The following is a 21,376-nucleotide window of genomic DNA, read 5'->3' on the forward strand; positions in this document are numbered from 1 at the left end:
TATTCCAAGAGGTCACAAATTGATACAGGGATGTGCAATTTCTCCATGCTGCAGACAATGAGTCAGACTGAAGAGTCATTTCTACAGGAGGAGGAGATAGAAAGCTACCAACCTACCCACCTCAGAGCCACAAAGCTGCTGAGCTCTTAGTTCAGCACAGCTAGACAACCTCCCACCAAGAACTCCTAAAACCACCCCAAATACACCTGGTTGTAGATGGCTCTCCTCCACTGCCAGTCCCACTTCCACTGAAGGCTCTGGCTGGTGTTCAGAGACAGCAGGAGCTGTGCTCCTGAGAGACTCTCAGCTCCCCCAGACACACTGTAATGCACTCAGGCCCAGCTCTGAATGAACATAACGGCTGGTTTGAATTATTTATGATTATATGAACAGGTCATAATGTAATTAAATGTGCCAGGAATGAATATGTCAGAATGTGGGTTCCTTCAGGCTTTAAAAAGAGGGGCTGTGTGAATGTTTATTATTAGTTTCAGCAGCTGATTACTTCAGAAGGGAGAAGTTAAGCTCCTTTGGAACATGCTTGACTTCTTTTGAATATACTGAGCAACTGCGTTACAGAAACACAAATAGTACTGATACGGTCAATGTAAGAATGTGAGTGTCCAGCACAGCAGATTTGCTTTTGCATAACTCTGAGAGAAGTGTTTTCTGCTAAAAATCTATGTGCAGAAAATAGAATTCAAGGGAACCAGTCCTTTTGGTTTCCCCTCAAACACAGTTTCCACCTTCAAGGCTTGCAGGCACTCAACTCTACCACAAGTAACTGGCAACAAAAATAATTTGAGCTTTCCTTAACTACTTGATTCCCACCTTTTGAAGCATCTAAATTTCCTTTGACAAGGGCAGGTCAATAAGGAGCAAGTAAAACAGGAAAACCATCTGAGCTTTGTCCTTACAGACCTAATGCACAGACTGACTGAATATTGTATTCCCTTCACAAGCACCAGCCTTTGGGAAAGAAACTGCAAAAAGACATCATCCAGGACTGGAAGGTGGGGAAGATGCACAAGCAGTTCCACAATAAAACATCTTTTTGAAGAGGAGCTTATTTCCAGATGAAGAACATAAACAACAACATACATGACAAACATGTTACTGGAATATTTTACGTTGGGCAGAAGTTGTTTTCTCAATGATGCTGTATGACCAAAGAAACTGTTTTCCAAAAGGTTTCATTTCATTTTGTGAGATAAGGAAGCCACTGGTACAACACTTGCAGAAGTTGTTATCAACATAGGAAACAAAACTTTTTCTCCTCACTGCCAATTCCCTAGTAATTATAATGCAAATCATTTATCAACCTAACAAAAAAGAACTTTGCCTTTCTCTAGATTCAGTGAAAAACACAAAACAAAACCTCACGACTTCACTATGAAGACTGCCTCCAGTTTGAAACTGGTTCAAAAGCACTTTAAAAATAAGTTTAAAGCACACACAATAAGGTAACACTTGTAACAGCTTCTGAGACAGCCCAGACAGACTTCAACACACTAAAAAGGAGTGGGTTATTCTCTGTAGTAGAGAGAGAACACAGTTTTTATCTATATTAAAATTTTGCATTTGCTCTTGAGGCATTGCCCTGCATAATACAAAGGAAGAGTGACAGCCATCCTTCATCAAGGAAGAAAAGCATTACAGAAGTGAGACATGTTTAAATGCTTTGGAATAAAGACCCACTGCTAAGAGTCAGTTACTACAATTTTAAATGTTTAAACATAGAGTACAACAAAATTCACTTAATATTTTTTTGCAAGTCCTGTGTTGCATCCTCAGTATTTTAGAGCAGCTCACACTACAGCATCTAAGCCCTAACTACAGCTGTTCAGAATTATAGACTATTGTGCTTTGAGGATTTCACAAGTGATTTTCCCCTTTGAATCTCCTTTCATTTTGCAAGCTGATAATTCTATATCAGTGTGATGAGGTTTGATCCCATCTTACCTTTTGTCACACAAAGATTGTGTTCTCTGTAGATCTTTCAATGATTGTCCTTAAGCTTGCTTGGAATAGGATATTGTCAGTCAGGCACAAATGAAGCAAGGCTTTACTGTATATCCCTTGTCCTATCAACACACTTTGAGACTGAAGGATTTGAAATGTATGAAACAGGAACAGCATGTACACAACAATTCACTGAGCTGAGGGCCTGGCTTGCTGTAGTAAACCAGTATGGAATAAATGGAAGTTATATCTCAACCAGATCAGCAGTGTGAGGGGGACAGACGCACACACCTTCAGCTGTAACAGGTAAAAAGATGCTGCTCCACGTAACATCTGTCCTGTACTTTGGAAGATTAGCTGGTGACTTTCTTTCCCAGAGTGTCCTGGATTAATCTTGGTGAAGAAACAGACTTTTTGCTTAGGACAAGCACTCAATACACACAATAACCAATGGCTTCTCTCAACAAGCAAGCATTAAAAGGGCTGCTTGATGTTTAAAGCAACAGGTTCAAGAAGCAATAAATACTCTTGTGATTAGCTGTACTGGAGGCAGGAAACACCATTGTTCTATCCCTTTCAATATATTTCCTGTATTTCCGTGTCCACCTGCTACTTCCTCACTCTGGATTCCTGTCAGCCACTGCTTCAACATCCCTGGTCCAATACCATCAGACACAGCTCCCCACCAGTTACCTCGTGTGGATGCTCTGGGATCAAACCACAGCCGCAGCAGGTTGAAGACACACGTGAATCAGAATGAGAGCTGGTCATGGCACCTCTATGACCAGGCACAGATCTGTGTAACTGAGGTTCTACACAACTCCTCCCCTAAACACCACACACGGCCCTCCAGAAATACCTTCCCTTGGGGCACCGATAAAAAACATGAATCAATGAGCAATCCTACTGAAGCTAAAGAAGTTACTGCTAAAAACAATTTAAGTGAAAACTTAAGGAAGGAAGTGTTATTAGCAGCTACCTGGTTTTCCTCTTACCCAGCTCAATAGCTATAGCAGCCAGGCAGATATTTTTCTACATTTCCACCATGATGGGACCACCTTCAACACACAAATTAACTAGCAAGGACTGGTCTAACAAGCACTCACTTTAGGTTCCAAGTGCAGCAACAGCTACATAAATCAGTCCTTACCTCCACTTCTCAGAACAAAACTAATCTAATTACACTGTGACATTTCAGCTGAAATAATAAGAGGGAAAAGAAAAAAAAAGGGGAAAAATGTCATAAACAACTTGTTTCATAGACAACACATTTTTTCATTGCTTAATGATATTCTACTGCAACAAACAAATTCAGATGCTCTTCCTCCCTAAATGAGTAATTTATCTTTTAATATTTGTGACTTCTCTTTTACTAATACTGCAAAATTTCTCTCTATACTGATCCAGCTCACTTATTGCCTAACTAACTTTTATTACAGCTGAGACTTCCATAATTCACTTTATTTCTACTCCCCATTCCTTTAGCTAATGGGCATAATTTCCCCTTTTTCTTGGGGCAGCAAACAGAGTATCTTCTTAGCTTGCCTCATTATTTTTGACACCCATCTTTTCCAGTGACACATACTCTGCAAGTCCATGCTCCTGCTGTTTTTGTTTGCAGCACTATACATTTGAAGCCTCTCTGGGCTCTGGTACGTGCACTGCAATCTCTGAAAAATTCATTAAAAAAAAAAAAAAAGTATACACATAGGCAAGGAAGTATCTGCTGTTCATCCAACTTGTTGCAAACATTCAAAAAAACCCCGAGCTCCCAAGTAATTATGAAGACAGCTTGAACAATTTAAATATTAAAAATGTATTTTATTATTTAAGCACTTCATAATAAGAGCATGGAATCACTGCAGCAGACAAAATCAAGGTGCAGTCAGAATTCCAAGTGCATAGCATGCTGTCAAAAAGAAATAGAACTTTCCTGTATTTGGTACAATATAAATTTACAAACCCTGCAGCACAAAGAGGGAAATTGTCTCATGTTAACCTTAAGCACAGGGCTCTGTAACAAAGCTTTGGGCACAGCTTGTGAACTCCCTGCTTTGTAGCCATCATAAATTCACTGCCAGTGTCTACTGAGGTACCATTCTGTTCAAACTCAGATCAGCTAAGAATTTTGAATTATTTTACAAAACAAGCAAGTGTATCTTCCCCACCTCAGCTAAGCTTTGGTGTGTATTGCCTTGAGTAACTGTGTCACTAACACAGTAGCTCGGGATGAAAAGCAGGAGTTTGGTTTAGGGGTTTTTGCTTGTACTGGGTTTTTTTGAGATGAGAGATGAGAAGAAAGAATTGAAGGCAAAACAGACCCAGATGAGCATCCAGCCTCCTTGATTCCCCCAGAGATTCACATGCACACAAACACCAACTGCCAATTTATGATTAAAGAACATCATCTTTTAATGACGGGACAAAGCGGCAGCAGCAGGACAGATGCATTTGTTTCTTGAAATGTACATTACTGAAGCTGTGCCTCACTCTTTGAGAGCTGCTACAGTGGCACTGCTCTCAAAATGCTGCTGCCTTCCTTAAGAGCAGCAAAAGCAACAAGAGGGCAGAGATAAAGAGGATTGCTCATGCACATCTTGGTTGATGCCCATAGTGACTTCAGTCCTGCTTTGGGTTCCCTAAGCCAAGTGAAACTGTCTCTGTTACCTGGCCTCTTCACAGATTAACCTTAGTCAAAAATCTTTCCTACTGTTTGATAAGGGCCACAGTTTCCAAACTACTTCATTTCAAATATACTGTCCTTTACACACCATAGAAGAAGTGTCAGTTCTCCTTCCCTCCTCCTGAAAAAGGCTTTAAAAATTCTAGAGTTCTTTTGACCTTCTAGTCTTTGGTAAATTAAGGCTGGTAACCTATTTGAAGCTGAAGACAAGACCATAGAAGTTAACAGCCTCCCTCATTGCTTTCTGAGCACCACAATGTCTTTATCTGTAGCTATTACACGCCTATCTTGATTGGGTTTCACGCAGATCCCATTAAAAGTTACAGCACTAAGCATTCATGCAAGATGTGCTTAATAAGATACCCGTAGTTAGATGAGCTTTATTTCCCTGACAGATCCCCTCCAGACCCACAGTTACTGTATGTTATTAGTCAGAGACCAACACTTCCCAGCAGCTGCACAAGCTCCACAAACTTCATAATGTGCCTCCACACAGAAGCAAGATCTAAGCAGCTCAAAGCTTCAGAGACTGACTAAATAACCAACTACTGAAGAACAGCCCAAAAACCACCACAACAGTTTAACCAAAATGTCTGTTATTTGTGTCATCACATCAAACTTCAGTTCTAAATCATCCCAGGATAAGAGAGCATTTCCAAGATACCACAAGACTGCACTGAGACATGAAACACTTTGCAAACAGTGCTTGCTGGAACCTGGGGCTCCTCACTTCTGAAAACCACCACCTTTCCCACCAGGTGCCTCCCCAGGAGAGAAGCAGCACTGATCTTGTACACGTTCAAGCCTTTTCTTTCTCTTGTACATGCACAGATTACTTCATGTTCTTACTGGTTTCTCAGTCTGTGTCTCTCTGCTGCATCTCAGCAGCTTTCTCTCTTAAGGCTTTTCTCAGGCCAAGTGTTACCCAGCCTTCAGGCTGTGAGCTAAGCACTCCTTTACCAACTGCACCACTACTGCAGAAATGGGTGGAATGCAAATAGAAGCTCTTAGGGACAGTCTGGGCAGTCCTGGACACCTAGACACTTGAAGAATCAAGTGAAAAGGTACAGGTGAAGAAAACTTATTAGCAATCTATCTTCAAGCCCTGGGCAGTACTAACCAGGTATAGTGCTCCAAATGATTCCAGCAAACGCATCTGAAAAAATCCTGTGCTCTGGACTACAATGCAGCACTAGAGAGAAGCAGTCTTTATTTTGCAGTGTCCTATCTGCAAGCCAACATCTCAACAGCAAATTTAAACTTTTAGTACAGAATCAAACACCTCAAGAGGCTCCTGTGCCAGAAGAAGAGAGCACCAAAATCTGCGTCATTCAACAGCATGAAACCTATTCCAGAGGAATGTTTCTGCTCGGTCTCCATGTCTCTGCATATTCAGTGAGATTTTACAATAGTTCTCTTGCCTTCCTTTTTCCCCATGCAGCCATAATCAAATTTACTAGACTTTTCTTATTTCTGCATTACCTCTTACAAGATTTGAGAAAGGACATTTATCCCTGGATTCAATCCAAAAACACACTTAGGCATACTTGAAACGTGAAGGACACAAGTGGTTCAATTGTAGTCAGTGCAACAGAGCATACACCTCATTTCCATAACGCCAGCTGTCCAGCAAAGTCCCATCTTTTTCCCATTTACTTTATTAAATTTTACAGCAAAATGAAAACTTTGGACCTCCTTGAAATTCTAAAATGTTGTTATTCCTTTCCAAATAAACATGACACAAGACAAAGCTTTCTGACACAACATCTAACTTAGATGAAAGCAGAAAATCTGTCCTATCTCCTCTCCTCTAAATCAAGCTGCACCACTTGAATTGTTGTAGGATTCTTTCTTTTGCCCTTTTTCTTCTCAGAGCCACAGTCCCTGTTCAAAGTTCCTCTTTTGTGATGCTCTGTGGTGGGATGAGAAAGGATGCAGACAGTGACACATCATATGTGACATAACTGAGCCAGAAAGCCTGATTTTGGTAAGAGAACCAGCACACTAAACCCATGAAAAATCCAGTATTTAATAGATCTAAAACATTTGGAATGAAATGGGTCACTAAGTGCTCCTGCAGAAAGAAAATTATAAAGATGAGCTTCTGGGCAATCTTATTTTACATTGGAAAAAAGTCTCAAACAAGGATGTTTCAGTCTGAAAATACTGTAAACATACTATACATATATACACATACATTTAAAAACCCCAGCACATCCCAGTCAATCTTTAAGATAATTAAACTGGGGGGAAAAAATTAATTAATTTCAAAGAAACACAAAGGCCACGAAACTTAGTGATGTTGTCAAAAGGCTGCAGCAAAAGGCTGAATGCATTTTATTTGCTGTAAGTTTGGCTGCACCCAGCTGTTTCTATATGTGTGCTATAAGAATTTTGGTTTTACCTGATTTACATATATCAGTTATGGTAATTACCCCCATGACACATACATGTCCTTCATAGAAAAATATTCTTCAGATGAGCTTTGTTAGGTTGAGCTACTGATAATTGTAGCTCCAGAATGTGTCCTAATTGTCTGAGTAATACTCCTGAAATACACATGCATTAATATACATGGGGGAAGAAATTTTCATACTCCTGCAGTGATCTGTTTCAGTTGTGAAATACGGTATTTGTTTATTTACAGAGCAAAATGATCACATTCCAAACATGAGTTTGTTCCTTCAGCTCCATTGAAGTCACTGCCTGACTAGCTATAAAATTTATACATTTCACTGCAAAAATATGTTATTTACTTCTTGGTGACACTGATAGATGATTTCATGATGGAATGTAATTTCGTGTTGGAATATGTACCTAATCATCTAGACATAATGGAAATTATCATTTGGCCTTTAAATGACTTTCTTTATAACCAGAAAATAATCTTCCTGGTCGTTTCTCACTCACTATGGGACTCTGAATTTTGCAGGCCTTGCTATGTCAGATCTGTTTCCTCTCCTCTGGGCTTTAATTACAGTGTCTCAGACATTTTATACATGATAGCTAAGTAGGACAAAGATGTCTCTACTCAGATTTGTCCATATGTTCCAAGAGCTACAAAGTTATGCCTACTTTGTGATGATCAGCCTCTTTCAGAAGATCCATCTTTGATCTGACACAGTATTCTAGAGATTCATATATATTAAAACTACAGGTAGAATATGAACAACACTGAAATTTATCAACAACTCTCTGGTTTTGGATCTTAACTGACAAGTCTGACTGCAAGTGGAGTAAATCTCTTTTACACTCGCTCAGGAAATCACTGTTGGGAGATGTAACAGCATAAGGAAGAAGTATCCATTTTTTCAAAACTATTAGGCAGTGCACTCAAAAAGATACTTTTTCTTAATGCACAAATGGTCTTCCATCAAACAACATACAAAATGTAGCCATGCTGAATAAATTCTCAGTTGTGATAATCACAAAGAAAAAAAATAACCAGGAGAGGAAAAAGGGACTACCCTACTGCACATGGCAAGAGCACAGCTGAAACCACAAATCTGGCCCACCTGTGGTTCTCTTTGTTCCATGAATCAGGATACTTGCAGAGTCAAAAGATAGTTTCTATATTTATAACCCAAGATGATCATTAGTAGTTAGGCAGTGGCAAAACTTCCATAAAAGAGAACAATGTAGCAATTTCAGAAGGTTGTGGTGCTTTGTTTGGTTTTGCACCTACTTCTGAATTTTCAGCAATATTTCCTACTGACAAGCGCTGCGTGTCTGTTTCATACTAGTTATTTTCATAGTGTACAGGACTCTGCAATTATTTTCATTGGTGTGCATTTCTCTGATGTTTTAAAGAAAGAACAATACTCGTTAATAACTCACTGTTAAAGTTCAAAACTTTTAGTTTTTCAAATGAGCACTGTGTACCAATCTGTGCCAATCTGACCTCATTAACGAATCTGAATTATAGAATGTGTTTTCCCTTGATTGCTACTCCTTCTCTATTACTGCAATGCATAGAGACTCTTCCCTGCTAAAAGTGCAATGGAAACTAAAGCTAAGAAATACACAGGTTTGTTTTTTTTTCCCAAGACAGGAGGAAATATGTGTACAACAATTTGACAGGCAGTAATTGCTCTAAAGAAACGTGGAAAAAAAGAGTCAGTTAAAATGAGTACTATTTACACGGACAAGATGTTTATTTTTACATTGAATTATTTGCCATATGCAGTTATGTGAAATGGATCCAATTTCAATTCTCTGAATGAAGTCAACCCACACATACTGTTCGAGATCATGGTGAGTTTTCCACTGAAGAAACCATGAATATAGCAATACCATCTTAATTATGTTGCTGTAGGACATGAAAATATCAAAAAGATAAATTTAATCCTTGCCTTGCAGCTCGAATAACTGCACTGAGGAAAGAGGAAATAAGATTAGGGAAGAAAAGCAACACCCACACACGCACGCACCCACATGCACTTGTTGCCAGTCCTTTGTCTATGTCAAAATCACTTGCCTGAAATGTGTGTGACCCAAAAAACCCTGAAATGAAGCATAGAGTGTAGTCATTGTAGATTCAAGTGTAGGAGGAAACACAGCGAAAAAACTGAGACTCTTAATGAGAATCTCCCCCCGTTTGATCAAGCGCTCGGTGTCTTTGAACACTCCAACAGCACAGCTGATCCCCTGATCTGAACCTGCCCTGAACTAGGCAGAAGGAGTTCCAGGGTCTTAAAAACACAAACATCTAATAGATAATTATCTAACTGATGAGGAGATAAGTATTTGTTAAGTACTTCCATTTTTCTACTGGTTTATGTCCTTAATGATAGTTGGTAAAACAAACTTGCTGCCTTTTAGTATATTTAAGTCAAAAAATTATATGAGTATTAGAGGAATACCAAGAGGGAGCTAAGAAAAATAAAAAAGGGAACAAAGGCAGCAGAAAGCAAATAGTTCTGTGCCCTGTTAAAGCAGGTTTGCAGATCCACATCTACAGTAGAAATCCAAAAGCAAATACAGAAGTCCTAGAATGCACTTGTCTATTTACAGTTAGAGTAGAATGAGAAGGCGATTGAGACACCTTGCACAAATGTACTTCAAATGAACATTTTGTAGTCAATTCTAGACATCACTCTAGCTGCTTCAGACATCTACTCCAAAACATTGAAACAACTGAAGAGAGGTAATTACAGGTATAAAAGACTTGAATAACAGAAAAGAGATGTTTGGCATTGTTTGATCTCTCCGTGCCTTTGGTGGCATTACAAAAGCAGAACATGTGAGAGTATTAATAACAGGTAGCAAGATCCCTCAAAGGCGTCCATGTCAGTAAATATAGAACCACTCTAAAGAGGGACTTCTCTAGGGGCTGGCAGAATAGATCCCATCCCATTGTTCATTGAGAATGGAGTTAATTTATTTGGATTATAACACAGTGATTTTTCTCAATCAGCCTTACACAGCTTATCCTGAAAGCCACTCAGAAGTCTAATGGAGCCAGGTGTGGCTGCCTTATACTGACTCCAGACTGAATGTCTCATTTGCACTAAAGTTTTCACACTTAACTTCGTAAATCATCACAACTTTCCAAGTAAGTGAGCTTGCTCTGAACCTAAATATGGACATAAATGGAGCAGAAGTTAACCTCTGTCTTCACAAAATTCACCTCTACTGAACTGTTGAGAGTCTTAAAATAATGCCATCTGTTCTTCCTAGGAACTTTAATAGTAATTCACTGTAACGTAGTTAAAACCAAACAAGTTCCTGCTGAAGCAAATGGGGGAGGTTGTGTCAAATACAAAACTAGGAAGAGGAAATAAAACAGATGCTTAGTGAATTGCTACTATTCACACCTGATAGATGAGCATTGAAAAAACAGTATTTCTCAATAGGTTTGTTATTTACTAGTGAAGTTGTTAAGAACTCACTAGAAAAGAATTACACTCATGACCCAACAACATGAATCTGCTCAATGTGTACTCAAATGTAAGCTGAAGTTAAACATTCATGGGAGAAGGCTTTATTGGCTGGCTAGAGCAGAGCCATGTAAAAGACCCATTCAGAAATGGGACTGCCCTGTGCAGGGGTACCAGGGCTGTGCTTCATAGCAGCTCCCTCAGGATAATCTGTGAACATCTACTTCTCAGAGATAAGCAATCCTATGACATTTAGCCAGTGTGGTAATTATGGTAATTTTTGTTCCCCTTGTATACAACCTTTATGTATTTTTAATGCATCTGTCCAGACAGGTTCTCGCAGTGTGGTGAAGGAAAAACTCCCTCAAATCCCTCCAGCAGCACAACTGAACTGGGAGCATCCAGCACAGGGACTCATAAGAAAAGAAAGGTGCTGATGTCACCAGCTGGCAAAGATGTTTACCTTAAAAATGGCAATGACAAATCCAACAAGCTGATAGAAGGTTATTGTGAGTAATAACTGAGATTCTATTCCTGGCTCTGCCCCCTTCTTTTTCACGAGGGTCAAGGCAATCCATCCATTTCCCCCTGTATAAAATTTGGATTAGTAACATTTATTAATTTACCTTAGAGTTACAGAAAAGATTAGTTAATATCTGTGGGGTAATGTGAATATGTCAAATGGGCAATAAAGATTAAGTATGCTTCCCACCTCCATCAAGAGGCAGCTCACACCCACCTGTAATGTGTGAATTATGTATTTAACATTTTAAAGCTTCTTTCATAAATCACTCCCATTTGTCCAGAGGAACACAGATGGATTCTTGAAAAGCCCTTACTAGCAGACATGCAAAGCACCCAAATACAGGCACAGATGCAAAGCTTGATACATTCATGCAGGAATTTTAGATTCCAATGGAATTTGCTGGTATGTCATAATACTGAGAGAAAAGCATGAAAACATTTCATTTTTTGGGCTAAACCCACTTCTCCAATTGGAGATAGGTTTTTTTTCCTTCTGTATGTCACATATATTTCACTTGGTAAATGTTTGGGATTTTTTTTTTTTTTTTTACACACACACACACGGAGGACTTTAATTATGTATTTTACAAAATGTTGCTGAACTTGTCTAAAGTCAACTTTTGTCTCTGTGCTACCATTATAAGATTCATTTCATGGCCAGCCAACTAAAAAATAAATACAGTCAATACAGTAGTCTTCCATGTAATGAAAGCTTCCTATATATTGTTCTCAAACTACTTCTGCATTAATGAAAACATTATTACTAGCCACAGCCTAAGTGCAATTAATGTAAATGCCATGAAGATTCCACTCATTTTTTCCCCACAACTTAATTGGGATGGTGAGATTTTTAGTAGCTCTGCACCTCTTTCCCCTAAATGAAGAAAATCTCATTGTCCTTGTAATTCTTACTTTCATTACAACAGCAGCATGAGATGGATTAGGTCCCTAATGAGCCTTCGAAGGAACAGCCCTGTGAACTTGCTAAGGCATTGTAGTGAGAAATGTACATTAGTTAGACTTTGGCCTTTACAAATTAGCAAAATTTCAACATGAAAATTTCCCCACTTCATTTTTCCACCACATTTTGAAATACAGGACGTGGAGAATAAAACAGTCTCATGAGCAACTGCATCAAAACCTGGTATTTCTTGACCACTAAAAAGGATCCTGTTTCCCTTCACGTTTTAAGATCATTCAAGCAAATATTTTAAACTTCAATAAACTAATGTTATGCATTATCTTCATGCCATTCCATTTTCTATATTTATTCTGAAGGATAGTTTTTTTCATACAGCCACATAAGCAGAGGCTAAGAGCAGGGCTATGAATGTGATGGGTTCTATACTAGTGGAACTTGTGCCCTTGTCAGTAGCTAACATTGGGACAGAACCTTTAATTTGCATTGGAAATCCATGTAAATATGTGTGATTCAGTACCTGTCAAAACAAAAAAATCTGCTTTCTTGATCTGAAAATCAAGCCACTGGAAAGATCAGTCATGGTCAAGGGACGTAGAAGTAGGAGTCTGTCTTACAGAGTGACCCATGACATCTGAACCACCCAGTGGTTTTTGCCCATACAGTTTGCTGGGTGAATTTCACTGAATCACAACACTGCAATGTTGCGAATGCAATGACTCCACCTCTTCGCTAAAGCCCAATCTCTGACCTAAAAATTCCTTTAAAATTTAATAATGCTTCAGCTTTTCTCTAATGCTGAGGGAAACAATCCATAGTACCTCTGACTACACCTGTTCATATTATGAATATTCATACTGCATTGTTTACATTAATACTAAAGTAGATGTGTGAAAAATAGGTATGAACAGAGGTAAAGATGTGGGGAATTTGCTTTAAAATACAAGAACATTTATTCTGACAGGAGAAACCCCTTTATACTTCTCCAACCATTCCTGGTGTATGTGTGTTCAACACCCATTAGCAGCAGAGCTGCTCAAAATAAAGTTTTTATCCTGAAGTAGTTTCTGCAGTGAGAAAGAGCAAGCTTCACCTTGGCAGAGAAGACAAGATAGCAAGGGTTTCCCTGGGGTACCAGTGAAGTTGATTTTCATGAAGCATGGACTTTTCCACAAGGAAATCATCAGGGATCAGTACAACAGCTGCCAGACCCCCTGCCTCCAGCCCTTCTTTTGCATGTCTGTCCCCTCTGTGCCAGTCCCTATAGACAAGGGCAGGGCCCATCTCCAGAAGCTCAGTCCTGACTATTGAAAAGGTTCAACACGAGGATGAAACACACAGGAATTCATTGTAAAAAGACATAGGCAGGTCTCATGAGACTTTTAAATCCATACAAGGTCAAAGTCTTCTTGCACAGCCTTAGTAAAGCTACTCAGAGGATCCCACCAGGATGAGAACCAGAGGCAGACCTGGTGGAGGGCCTGCCTCTTCTCACTAAAGTTAATTCCATGATTCTAAATGTGCTTCCAACCAGAAAAAAAAGCCTTTTTGTAGCAGATAAATTAAAAGAACATTTTAAAGTAAAGAAAACTTAAGAGATAGTGACAAACAAGTCTCCCCAGGTTTCCAGTGTCCTGAATGGCAGGTAATTTCCCCAGGCCTGTTGTCAGTCCAGCACATATTTAAAAGATTAGCAGTCTTCATGTTACAAACATTTCTTCACTGTCTGCCTCAGGTCCCTAGAAGAACTATCCTAAATTCCACTAGGGCATGGCTGTATGTCTGGTAAGTGCTCTTCAACGGCCTGGGATGTTTGCAGGTATGTGAATCTGCTCCCTCTCAAGCTGTCTAGCTGCTCATCTCTCTCTCTTTTCCTCCAGCTGGCCCAGATGTGCTGCAGGGAAGTTCCACCCCCTCTCTCTTTCCTCCTCTAAAGTGCAGAGTCAGGACAACAAGCAGCCTTCAGTACCACTGTCAAGCCACACTTCACACACCATCAGAAAATCATGCTTAATCCTTCTACAAGATGTGAAAGTTCATTGTTTTCAGGCAGAGTAGGGTTTGAAAAAGTTCTAACAATGACCATGCTTTAAAGTGGCTTTGAAAATGAAAGATTAAATGATGTAACAGCTGAACAGCTGACAGCTGGTTAAAATTGTTTTCCAAGCAGCAAGTCTGTATCAGAAGAACCAGTTTTTAATCAGGAAAAAATAATTTTCTGCTGGGGAAAAGTTTCCGAAGTGTAATCACCACACTATCCATTTACCCTGATAAAGGCTTCCCAAGCAATAAGATACAACCTGGCAAGACAACCTCATTTTTCCCTGAGCTTGAGATTATTTCATAACATAGGCCTGTTAGAGAGCATCCAGAGGGCCACAAAGATGATCAGAGGACTGGAATCCCTCTGCTATAAACTGAGAAAGCTCAGTTTGTTCAGCCTGGAAAAGAGAAGGCTGTGGGGAGACCTTAGACCAAGTTAAAGGCTTTTTCTCAAATACCTTGTAATCAAGTCTGTGGGAACATGTAATTTAAACATAGTTATACTAAATAACTATTAAAAAAAAAGCTGAATTCATATGATCTCAGCCACCTAAAAAAGTATCTTAAATAAAGTAGCCAAGTTTTGGTTAGATAAATGCCAGCTCTCAACCACATTTCTTCAGTATAACAACACATCAAATAGTGCTAGCCACGCATCTCACAAGAAAGATGGAAACACAAGGTCTTCTCTTTGAAGATCCTCTTCAAAGAAAGCTGAAGAGGAAGCAATTTATATTCACATCTACTAGGACATTGATTGTAAAATTCAGACAAATATTTATTTTGAAAATGACACATATTTGTGTGTGTAGAGAGCACCCTAAGGCTGCTCTGTCAAGACATGCAGAGAGAGAGACAACATTCACTGTCCTCTAGAGAAGGTAAAGGCACCTGACATCAGCTGCTCCAGGCTGCTTGACCCCTCCTTAGGGCACCTCTGGCTCTCCATATGGCAAACAATGTCAGATGACTCAACATGGCACTGGGAAAAGCACCAAATCCATCCTCCCAAGTCTCTCTTTCAGGCAAACACTCATGGTCAGATCCCAGCCCTCTTCTACATAAAAGCAAAGTCAGAAACTCTCAGAAACCCCAGCTCCAATCAGCCACTAATCACTGTTTTGACTGAGATACTTCATGATGTAAAATTAAGCCAATTTGCAGTATTTCTAATGCACCACAGTTTAATTAGTACTATCATCTCTTTGGGCAAGCTTTTGTCAATTTTGAGTTTCACAATTCAGTTTGTAGCTGTCTAAACACAGGTCTTTCATGAGTTCATGCATTAGCCATGAATTAAGTGTACATTTACATGGGGGGAGGAAACATCATTATAAACTTTGTTAGAAGAACATATCAGCACTTGAGATGCATTCAGAAGTGGCTGCAAAGGCTGCCCCATTTTCTGCATTTATTTTTCCTCAGTGGCTTGCATGGTAACTATCAAGTTAAGATTTTTCTAAATGGCTGCTCACATAGTGATTTGGAATCTGGAAAAGGCTAGACCCCTGTTGTTCCACACAGCCTGCTGCTAGCAATTTTCCCATGTATATATACTCTGAAATGCATGGAAGCTGAGAAAAACCCAGGTACCTTTCTGCATCCACACTGTCTGCACAGTGCTGACAACAGTAAAACCAAATACTCTCCTTGGCAGCAAATCTTAACAGATATAACCTGGAAGATTTCCAGGAAAGTGATATTAGTAGCACCAAAGTACAGCTCTGATGGAATCATTCTTCTGATCCTAGAAATGCTTTTGAACCTGCTGTTCATTGCATTTCTCATTTGTTCCATTAACAAGAGAGCAACTGAAAAAAATCTGCTTGTTTTGTCAAAGGTGAGAACATTCCTTCTAAGTGTCAAGGTAAATTAAAATTTGTATCCTAAATCTTTTGCCAGAGTTTAGGGTTGTGATGATTTTTTTTTTTTTCTTTTGGAAGTAAAAGTTATATCACAAAGTACTGAATAAATGGAAAAACTATCTGCAGTCGGGAGGAAAAAAAAAATAATTTCCTTCACCTGAAATACTGCTGACTGGTATTTATGGGCAGTTCCTGGGAGCAGTGGCCTGTGGATCAACTGTGGCCCTTTATTCCAGTCATGCAGTTCACAGAAAGATTATTTTCCATCATATTATTGCCAAAGAATGCTAACATATTTCTTAATGTGTCCTGTGAAATCTGTTTAAAAACCTTCAGAAAGGGACAGGTTTCCTTCCAGCCCAGATGGTCAACCCAGAGCTCACAATACAACCAAGTGCCAGGAAGTGACAGAAATGGTCTCTCCTTCCATCAAAAATGCGAATTAGAAATAAATGTCAACATGGATATAAATATATGGAAATGTGTAACGTGAAAAGTCTTGTGATGTTCTGGAGACAAGTTCCAAAATACATAAAGTGTAAGGGGGAAATACATAGGAATGTTTTTTGGAAGCATATAAGAGAATTCCTACTGGAAGAACCCTGGAACCCTGGGACAGCCAGTTTGGAGCTTCCTTTGCAGCTCCTCAAACCCTGTCCCTGCCACCCATCATTCTGTAGCTCCTTTGTATTTCATGTGCACAACCCCTAAATATATTTCCTAAAACCACTCCTACTTTGTTGTTTTGTTTGCTCTAAGGGACCTTTGTGAGTCATATGACAGGAGGGAAGATTTAACCAAACTCCTAAAGGATAATGTCATCTTTAGATCATGTTCATTATAATTCATAAGCACTTCTCCACTTGACAGCTCTTCAGTTGCAGTTTCAATCTTGTGCTAGTTTTCCTGAGAGCCCTTTTCAATTTTCCACATTGCTAATAGAGCCTGAGGCAAAGCTAAAAATCATTTGGGCTTCCTGAAAGGATCAATAATTTTTGTGTGCCATGCATTTTAGAATACATCGCATCGCTGACACAAGCACTGTCATTGCACTGATAAATATAACCCATCAAAGAATGTCACAAGTTTCCACAAAACATTTAAAAAATATTCAATAACTACCTGCAATCCCATGTGCAGCAAGCAGCATTAAGTATATCAGTCAAAAAAAAAAAAACACCTTAAATTTATCAGAAGACTGATTGCATAAATTCTTTGCCAAACATTGTCATTTTCTCTGTCTTGCCTTACACAAGAGACTGTGCAGAGAGAGAAGACCTAAGAGATTCGCTATTTTTAGGTTTATACCACAACAAAAGCTGAATGAACTTTTTTCCAACACCCATCCAAGCAGTCAAGGATATCTGATCAAGTGCTAAGACATGCTATACTCAGCTCAATAAATTATTCCTTCAGCACCATGCTGAGCAAATTATATTTTAGGAGGGCAGAATTTTGTTTGCAGTTCATCCACCTACAAGACAAGCAAAGGACTGCACTGAAAGAAGGAGAGGACCACAAACACAGAGCTGTGTTCTTAATTTAAAACTTCTAAAGAAGCTGCTTATGGAGCATTCTGGGGCTGACAAACTGAGTGCTGCTCTGCTTGTGTCTATTTAACCCTTGCCCAGACCATGTCACTTAAGACAGGTGGAAGCCTCAAAGACTAGATGCAAATGCTTATTTCTCAGGGAAAGCAAGGCTGAAGCAGCAGTAATCAGACCATATAGCAAATGTGGTTTTACATACATGATTCTCTCATAAAGGCACTGCAGGTTCAGAGTATAAGGAAGGAGAGAAGCATAGCAAACATTCTTTACTGCTCAAAGGCCTTTCATAAAAACATTAATTTTGACCAATTACTGTTTAGGCATGCGTAAGAAACAGCAAATTATTTTTTCAAATGGGTGCTACATCTCACTCCAAACTAAATTATCAAAACTTCCCATGGATTAAAAAGCTTCTTCCTCCCCCCTTCTGGGAATGAAAGAATGAAAGAATGAAAGAATGAAAGAATGAAAGAATGAAAGAATGAAAGAATGAAAGAATGAAAGAATGAAAGAATGAAAGAATGAAAGAATGAAAGAATGAAAGAATGAAAGAATGAAAGAATGAAAGGGGAGAAACTGTAACCTGTTCTCTGTATCCAAAATGTCACGGATGTATTGGGTCTAGTTTATTTGGATGCATAAATTAAGCCATCTTATTGTGAATATATATGTAAAATACTTTTTTTTTCTTGGCATCAGGTGGGAAGCCCTATTCCCCTTTCCCCCCAGCTTTTCCAACCTGCTGTACAAGCAGTGAGAGACCAATCCCCATCCTGAGGGAGGTGCTCTGTATGATGGAACAAGCTGTGCTTCAGCTTTAGGATCCAGAATTTTTGAAGGATTCCCCACCTGGGAATGTCTCTGGTTTTTGGTATTGGGAAGAGACTGAGAGGCTCTGTGTGACAGAGAAGGAAGGTTCCCAATGGGAGAGGGCTGGCACTGAAAATGGGAAACACGGAGGGTGCTGCCCACACCACTCAGTTACAGAAAGGGCACAACTGGAGCTGTACATGGACTGGGCTGGGAGCACAGGTGGAAGGACTGAGCAGGAACTCACTCTCTTCCACGCCAAATGATGGACAGAGGTGGTGCTAAAATAGAGGGTTTGTGTGCTACCTTGATACCCACTTAGCCTACAATTAATGATGATGATACTCTCCTTCCCAAGGCAGGTGTTCTAACTCTTCATCAATCTGACTGACAGGTCTCCTTCTCTCGGCTGATTTAAATAAAATTTGTGAGGTAAAATACGGGATTAACCTGTGGCTCACACTCAAGTCTTTTTTCCCCAATCTGTAAAGGGAAATCACCTCAGTTTACCATGCAAAGTCCAAGTAAACATCTTCTATCCAGCAGCTTCTTTTTCTCCAGCTACATATTTCTTTTGCCTACCCTGTTCCTTTGCTCTAAGCCTAAATTGTTGCTTCAAAGTTTTAGGAGATATGGCTTTAATCACTCCCACACTTATTCCTCACTTACTGTGCTACCACCCTTTCATCAGACCAGCTCTCTTTCATCATTGTTTCTGAGCTAATTATTCAACATTAGCTGAACTGAACTGCATTTACCATTCATGAGGTATTTCTGAACCAGAGATGATAATAACATCCAATACTTCTTGGATTTCCTTGTGGCTTGTTATGTGCTATGTTCCCATGGTTTAGTAGTGTGTTTAAATTTGGCTCTGAATAACATCATTGGGAGCAATTTGTACAAATAGCACAAATTGCAAGACATGAAAGATAATGTAGAGCAGCAATAGGAATCTTTATAGCATCACCTGATCAAGCCAGCCTGCTAAAATGATGCTGACAAGTCTCCAGTCCCTTTGGTGATACAGGATTGAACCCACCATCTGATAAAAAGGAGTTGAGTCCACTGCAGGCTAAATGGCAGAGATTCCTAGCAGGATGCATTACAGAGACTATAAAAACTGCTAAAGAAAAGAGCAAGTAAAAAGTCCAACACATGTCCCAAATTTTTTGACTCATATTTCTACGTGCATTGAAATTTCATTTTTATGTTAAAAAAATAGAAACTGGTTTTGGAGAGAAAAACAGTTATCAAGTCTCTCCTTCCTGCTTCTTTATTTCTCTCCCTCCAAATGGGAGGAATCATTTTCTTTCTAAAATACTCCAGCTCTGAAAGAAATACAAAGATAAGAAATGAAATAGGGGAAGGGAGAAAAATCAGGGAAATAAAAGGGGGTAGAAGAGAACATCTAACTGTTTTTCTCTTTGAACTAATAATCAAACTAAATGAGAAGCCCCCTTTTTATTAATGTATCAAACTCATTTCTGAGTAACAAAACTTTTCATTCCAACTGTCAAGCCTTTGCATATAGAAACACTTTGAACATTCTTAACCCATTTCTCCAGTGGGATTCTCTACACTGCATAGATCATTATTTCCCTGCAGTTTTTTCTCTGCATACTTTCCCTCTGTTAATGGCTTTTGGAGTCCATGTCCCTATGAAAGGGTAAAAGGGGATTTAAAACTCTTTCTTCTGCGTGTCTCAGATTGCCTCTGAGAGTTCTCGACACAGAGTTACAAAAATCCACACTTCCTATTTAAACAAAATTTACCTTTCACAGTAAACTTCATCCTTCTCCTCAGTTTTCTACCATGATAAATAGTGCTGAGACCTGGGAATGCTTTGAGACCCATCCTTCTCTGGGTATGGGTATACAGTCATGGACTCAAACTAGAACCATGGAGTAATACCTCCCTTTCCTAAAGCTCCACACACTTTAACATTTGCTAACTCCCATCCCTTAAGTCTCAAGAGATATTAAAGTCTAAGTCTGAGTTTTGAGCTGAAAACAGAAGTTAAATATTGTACAGGGAAAAAATATTCCTCTTGAATATTGATTGTTTTCTCTAATTCAGAAGGCAAACAGTTCAGCTGTTCTGTGAGGACTGCATGACTTCACAAAGAAAAAGTTTTGGAAATCCTGCTACAATGCTGTTTTCTCCTTCTCAGACATTTAAAAATAAAACCAAAAAAGCTGCCATCACTGCCCAAATATCACACATGTATGTCATTCCTGACATGGTCAATCTACCAAGACACATGATATGGGACTGAAAATCAGATCAAGGCTACATTAAAAATGCTAAAAAAGGCATGTTTAAAAGATGACTGCGATACAAAAAGATTTATGGCAGTACCAATTGAGAAGTATGTCCCAGTTCATCCTGCACCAGTATTTTTCTGGATGACACATATGTACACAAACCACTGGAGAGAGATGTAAATCAAAATCAAAACAGCACAAGTGGGTTTGCCTTCTTGGCAGAGAGGAGTCTGCTGCAGCTCCCTATGGAGAACGCAAGTCAATAAGATTAGTGATGAAAAATAAGACACTGTACAAAGGCAGGAAAGCAAGCACGAGAGACACCTGAGGTTAGTTGTGGATCATTGCCCTTAATCCTCGTGTTTGCCAACAAGAATGAGCCCAGCAAGGCATGGGATATTTACAACCAATATCCCTGTGGATACAGCACAGGAAGGGACCCGGCACAGGGCATCCACGGGGCTGTTTGGGGGCACCTGCTTTCTCTTTGATACAGACTGGATCAATGTGTTGCTGTAGGCACATGTGTGCTTATGAATATTCATGGAAATCTGCTTACCTCATATTGCATTTTCACTATTCTGCTCTCCATCATGCAAGAGGAAAGTTATGTGGATTTTTGAACATGGTAGTTCAAACTTTTTATCTGTTTATCTTCCTTAATAGTAACCTTGATTATATTCTAGGCAATTCCTATTTGTAACTATGTTTCATTATCAGAAAAATTAGTCTTATATTTGTCTTTATAAATATGATAAAATATATCTAATATTTTTATGCTGAAAAAATTGCACCTTAAAACCATGAAAACTAGCTTGTTTTATAAAACAGGGTAGCTACATCAGAGAACCAAAAAGCATGTCCTACTATCTT

At 39.2% G+C, this 21,376-nt stretch overlaps 1 protein-coding gene across 1 annotated transcript in view; it reads right to left on the reverse strand.

Moving 5' to 3' along the window:
- CNTNAP5 (contactin associated protein family member 5) overlaps positions 1–21,376 on the reverse strand; it is a 275,001-nt gene that overhangs the window by 236,943 nt on the left and 16,682 nt on the right. The gene's annotated exons all lie outside the window — the stretch shown is intronic.

This window comes from Zonotrichia albicollis, chromosome 10, assembly GCF_047830755.1.
Source record: "Zonotrichia albicollis isolate bZonAlb1 chromosome 10, bZonAlb1.hap1, whole genome shotgun sequence".
Taxonomy (NCBI): Eukaryota; Metazoa; Chordata; class Aves; order Passeriformes; family Passerellidae; genus Zonotrichia; species Zonotrichia albicollis.